Here is a 6,086-nt window from a genome sequence, read left to right as displayed (position 1 = left end):
AACTAAAATTTTGTATATAAAAGTACCGCTTTAAGACAAAACTGAAACCGTCTCTACAAATTTTAACCCCTAAATTAAATATCTGTTGTAGTAGAAAGTCATTCTTTGTTATAGTCCTCACCAGTCTGTCATCCGTCACTAACTCATCGATAAGTCTTCTGCTTTACTTGGAGAATATGGGTTTGTTTTGTTTTGTTTTTTTTTTTTTATTTCACGAAAGCTATATTGTCTGAAGAATTTTATTTTGTTTACTTTGGCAATATTTATTTGTGTCTGTTTTCAAGGTTTTTATGAGTCGACTGTGGCATTACTTTGATGAGTGTTTGGCATATCCCCAATGTTTTCTGGTTCTCACTAGCTCTTTTGGGTAGGAGATAGTCACCACGGATGTAACTTTCGAACCCCTAACATTTTTGCATCTTTTTTTTTTTTTTTGGCAAGTTTTGTTAGCGTGATAAGATTAATGCTTCATACTCCATATGATTTTTATGGTTTTCTTTGACGATGTACTATTTTTATGGTTTTGCAGGAGAAGTTTTTTTTATGATATTATTTGATCGTGTGTGAAGTAAAGGCAACTGCATTGACAAGACGTCTCAATTGTGATACGTAATACGAAATACAGAACGTACATACAGTCAAATTTTAGTTGAAAGAGGAAGAATCCATTGTCAGTATTTTACACATTTTTCCCCGTTATTCTCATATTCAAATTCTTAATCTACAAGGGATTCTAGTCTAATTTTGTAATTGTTGGTTGACACATTTTATAGTATAGACTGAAAGTTGTATAATTTGTTAAGTTGATTAGCCTTTCCTTGCAATTTTTAGGAATGAGACAAAGAGAAAAAAAGGTTTATGCATTGGCAGTGGAGCTTGTGTTTCTCTTAATGTTTATAATTCATGTTAATAATAACTTAAATAAATTTATGATCCAAATTAATAATTATTTTCTTCTTAGGATGAGAAACAAAAAAAAAAAAATAGAACCAAGAATAGAAAGGAAATTTTTTCTCGCAAGTTAGAAGACAAAGTGAAAAGTATTCTCTATAGATATGAGATAGTGAATTATTATTTTCTCCATAACAGGGATTAATTAAAGATAAAAAAAAAAAATCCCCTCTAAAAACAAAATTGGAGAATACAATATTTGTGTCTTATCCCAACCCGTTATCATATTTATTCCTTTATCTATTTTGAGATCTAAAAACTACTTTATCGTATCCTCTCATATCTTACAAATAGGTAGAAAGATTGATCACAAAGCCAAATCTATCAACACGAGATTTAGACATTAGACTTCCTCTACACGTTAAGGATGATTGAACTAAGTGAATATTAATTCTTTATACCTGTGCTGGTAAAAAAAGAATAGAATAGAAAAGAGCTCAACTATAACATTATCCAACATCAAACATTACAAAAAACAAAACATAAAATCCTAAAGTCTATACAAACTGGTAGTAGAAAGACATTAAACAAAACCAGAAAAAACTCACTGTCTCAATACACGGTAAAGAGAACTCTTCAATTAAATGCAAGAAACAAGCTTTTGTTGTCAAAGCATTTGAAAAAGCCAAAGGCCCAAGAATATCAAGAAATTCTTAGATGAAAGAAACTAAAGCATATAAAGTATTGGAAAATATATCTCTGGAATCCTGCGCTATCCCTGAAGATCATACTCCAGATCATTCTCCATCAATCCCCAAATCATATCCCAGATTGATTGCTATCACATCCCTGAAGATCATACCTACATTGATGAACAAATCAATCTATCTTCCATTCAGAGCATGATACGATTGTACAAATATTATGTTACTAAATGTAGACTAGAATTACAGTATATAAACCATAGCTTGTAAAGATTAAAGCAATATAAAAAACAGAATTCTTTTCTTACTCTTCTTGAGCTTCTCTGGTTCGTCGCATTGAACCAACTCTGCTCTCTCAGATTTTGGCATGGTATCAGAGCTTGGTTCCGAATTGTTTCTCCTTCAATCATCCGTTCAAAGTTCAAAGTCTCCATAGACCTTCCGATAACCTGCACAAAAAAAAAAAAACCCCAGATTAGATGGAGCCAATCAAAGCAACAGTCGTCGACCTTTCATTTCCTGAATCCACTACTGAAACACCACAGATGCCAGCGTTTCGCCTGGTCCCTACAAACAAAAATAAACCAGAGCCTGGAGACGTTCTTTATGCGTCACCGTCGGATGGACCAGAACTCGTTTTGACAAAACAAGTATTGACTGGAGCCGAGAATTATGCACAGTGGGCTAGAGATTTCAGAAGGGCGCTCATTGCAAAGGACAAGATCGGATTCATCGATGGCACTGTTCCCATGCCGTCGGAGCCCGATCTTGCCCGCTTTTGGGTACGTTGCAATACGCTTGTCCGCGCCTGGATTAGCAATTGTTTGACTGAAGAGATCGCGGCTGGTCTACCACCTACAGAAGATGCAGGGGAGCTTTGGGGATTCACCAAAGACATGTATGGAGCCTTAGATCTTGCAAAAATATATAGCATCTGACAAACTCTTGCACAAATTCGACAAGAGAATCAGACTGTGACGAACTACTTCAACAAGCTTTCTGCTGCCTGGAACGAGTTAGATGCAGTCGAGGAATCGATCGCTGCACCACCGGAGATTCTCACACAGATTTAGTGCACCAAGGAACGGGAGAGACTGACGCGTTTCCTGATGGGGCTGAATGAAGGATTTGCTGCTTTCAGAACCCAAATACTGACCTTTGCAGAGACACCTTCGTTACGGCGTACATATCATCTTGCCGTCCCAGATGAAAGCCAGAGAAATATCAGAAGTAATAAGGAGAAGGGAATGGCAGCTCTCAGCGTTTATCACAGGAAGGAGGCGCTTGGAGAATCAAATGAATTAGGGCCAGCTCAACTTTTCAATTTATATGGCAAGTTCAACGGTCAACATAGAGCCAAGAGATCTAACGGCTCTAATTCGCCCACTGCACAAAATCAAGTTGGCACCCAAACTTTCAACAGTTTTTGTCAAGCCCCAAATAGTTTCAATAGTTACAATCAGCCCCCCAAGCAAAAAGGAAAGTTGTATTGTGACTATTGCAAACGTCGCAATCACACCAAGGATACCTGCTGGAAGCTACATGGTCGTCCTGGATCCAGTAGAATAAAGATAGAAGGGCCCACAGCGAATCAAGCAGCTTCAACCAATCTAGGATCTGCAACAGGACTCTCATCTGGGCAATATGATCAATTAATTCAGCTTCTCAATCAGATACCGAAAGGCAATGACACTCCAACTTCTTACGCAGGTACGATTTTATGCTTAAATACTTTTATTTCTCCAGATGTTTGGATAATAGATTCAGGGGCTAGTGACCATATAATATGTTCTCCAGAATTTTATACCAACACCAAATATCTATCTCCTCTAACACCTGTTAAATTACCTAATGGGACCACAACTCAAGCCACACAAATAGGAGATGTCCAATTAGGTAACCTCAAACTAAAAAATGCCCTTTGCATACCCACATTTCGTTTCAATCTCATCTCAGTATCCAAAATATGCATAGACAACAAATGTGTCGTAACCTTTTCACCTACTATATGCACATTTCAGGACCATTCGACTGGCAATCTGATGGGCTTGGGTAAAGAACAATATGGGCTATATCATTGGACACCAGACCCCAAGACACTTTCTTTATTCAATAAAAATTGTATTATCCCTTCTCATTGTAATACAAATCAAATTAATAAAGTGTCATTCATTTCCCATCAAAGATTAGGGCATTCAAGTACTATCCCATGTCCAAAGTGTCCTGTTTGTCCCCTTGCTAAACAAACTCGCAATACATTTCCCACAAGTACCTCTACAACCACCAAACCATTTCAATTGATACATTTAGACATTTGGGGACCCTATAATACACCTAATCATGATGGTTCCAAATATTTTCTCACCATTGTAGATGACTTCTCACGTGTCACATGGTTATACCTCATGAATTCCAAAGCCCAAACACACTCCTTTTTCTTGAAATTTGTGGCCATGGTCCAAACACAATTCCACACCAAAATCCAACGTATCCGAACAGACAATGCCAAAGAATTCTTTAACCATACCACCACCAACTATCTTGACTCCCTAGGAATTCTACATGAAAGTTCTTGTCCTTACACACCACAACAGAATGAGATTGTGGAAAGAAAACATAGACATCTTTTAGAAGTCGCCCGTGCCCTCAAACACCAATCCAAAATTCCACCTAAATTTTGGGGAGATTGTGTGGTCACGGCAGCCTATCTGATTAACAGAATGCCAACTACAGTTCTGGGTGGGAAAACACCTTATGAACTTATCTTTGGCAAGAAACCAGACATCAGGAACTTAAGAGTATTTGGATGTCTCTGGTACTCCACCAAAACTCAGCAAGCAGACAAATTTGACACCCGAGCCACTCGCTGTGTATTCATGGGATACCTTCCACTACAAAAGGGATATCGTCTGTATGATATGACTGCAGATAAATTCTTCATCAGTAGGGATGTCACATTTCATGAAAACATTTTTCCCTTTGATGAGATCCAAGACACGACACTTGCTGGCTCAACACCTATGACGCACACTGAACTCCTTGAACAAGAATATGACATCATTCCATCACATCATAATATGGACAGTACATTAACAGGATCTGACTCTACACAAGGTGTTGACTTACCTTCAACTTCATCATCCATGGATGTTCCAGTCACCTCTGATGATCCTGCCCAAGTCTCCTTGAGGCGTTCATTAAGATCCAAAAAGCCTCCTATTTGGAGCATTGACTATGTTTGTGTTATTTCATCTGAACCTTATGTTATCTCATAATATATTAATTATGACAGGTTATCTCCAGGGCACAGAGCTTGCATTAGTCATATCTCTGAACATCGTGAACCTGCCTTATTTTCAGAAGCAGTTCAGACACCGTATTGGCGTCAGGCGATGGCAGAAGAATTAGACGCTCTGTACATCAACAAAACTTGGGACTTGGTACCACCACCTTCTCATCGAAAACCCATAGGCTACAAATGGGTCTTTAAGATAAAACACCGAGCCGATGGTTCCATTAAACATTACAAAGCCCGGTTGGTTGCAAAAGGATTCACTCAGCAAAAAGGATTGGATTACCAAGATACCTTCTCACCTGTCATCAAACATGTTACAGTTCGCACATTACTTGTCATTGCAGCTTCTCATGACTGGTCTCTTCATCAGATGGATGTTCACAATGTTTTTCTTCATGGAGACTTAGATGAAGAAATATATGTGGAAGTTCCACCAGGAATTCGTAGCCAGGGGGAGAATCTTGTATGTCGACTACGAAAATCCTTGTATGGGCTGAAACAAGCATCACGACAATGGAATACCAAAATTACAGAGGCATTGATCAAACTGGGCTTCAAACAGTCAAAACACGATTATGCCTTGTTCACAAGACAACAGGAAAGTTCATTCATATGCCTCGTGGTTTATGTAGATGACATTCTCATAACTGGAAATGATGCAACCGTCATAGAAGAACTAAAAGCTCATCTCCATAAATCGTTCAGAATAAAGGATTTGGGATCTCCAAAATATTTCTTGGGAATTGAAGTTGCTCGATCTGCAGATGGAATCGCCCTCAGCCAAAGGAAATATACCTTGGAATTGATAGCAGACACTGGATTATCTGCTTACAAACCACGTATAATCCTAGTAGAGCAAAATGCCAAACTCACCAGTCAAGAATATGACAATGGAACAGGAGAGGACCCGCCACTACAGGATCATCTCGAATATCAACGACTAGTAGGGTGACTGATCTATCTCACCATGACCAGACCAGACATAAGTTACGTAGTTCAGATCCTTAGTCAGTTTATGCATGCACCAAAGCAATCTCACATGGATGCAACCCTAAAGGTGATTAAATACCTGAAAGGATGTTCAGGTCTAGGGTTATTATTCCCTCGAAAAAAAAACCAAAAGGTGACTGCTTACTGTGACTCAGACTAGGGTACATGTCCTATGACAAGGAAATCACTTACAGGCTTCTGTGTAA

Source organism: Mangifera indica, chromosome 7, assembly GCF_011075055.1.
Source record: "Mangifera indica cultivar Alphonso chromosome 7, CATAS_Mindica_2.1, whole genome shotgun sequence".
Taxonomy (NCBI): Eukaryota; Viridiplantae; Streptophyta; class Magnoliopsida; order Sapindales; family Anacardiaceae; genus Mangifera; species Mangifera indica.
This window is presented reverse-complemented; position numbering follows the sequence as displayed.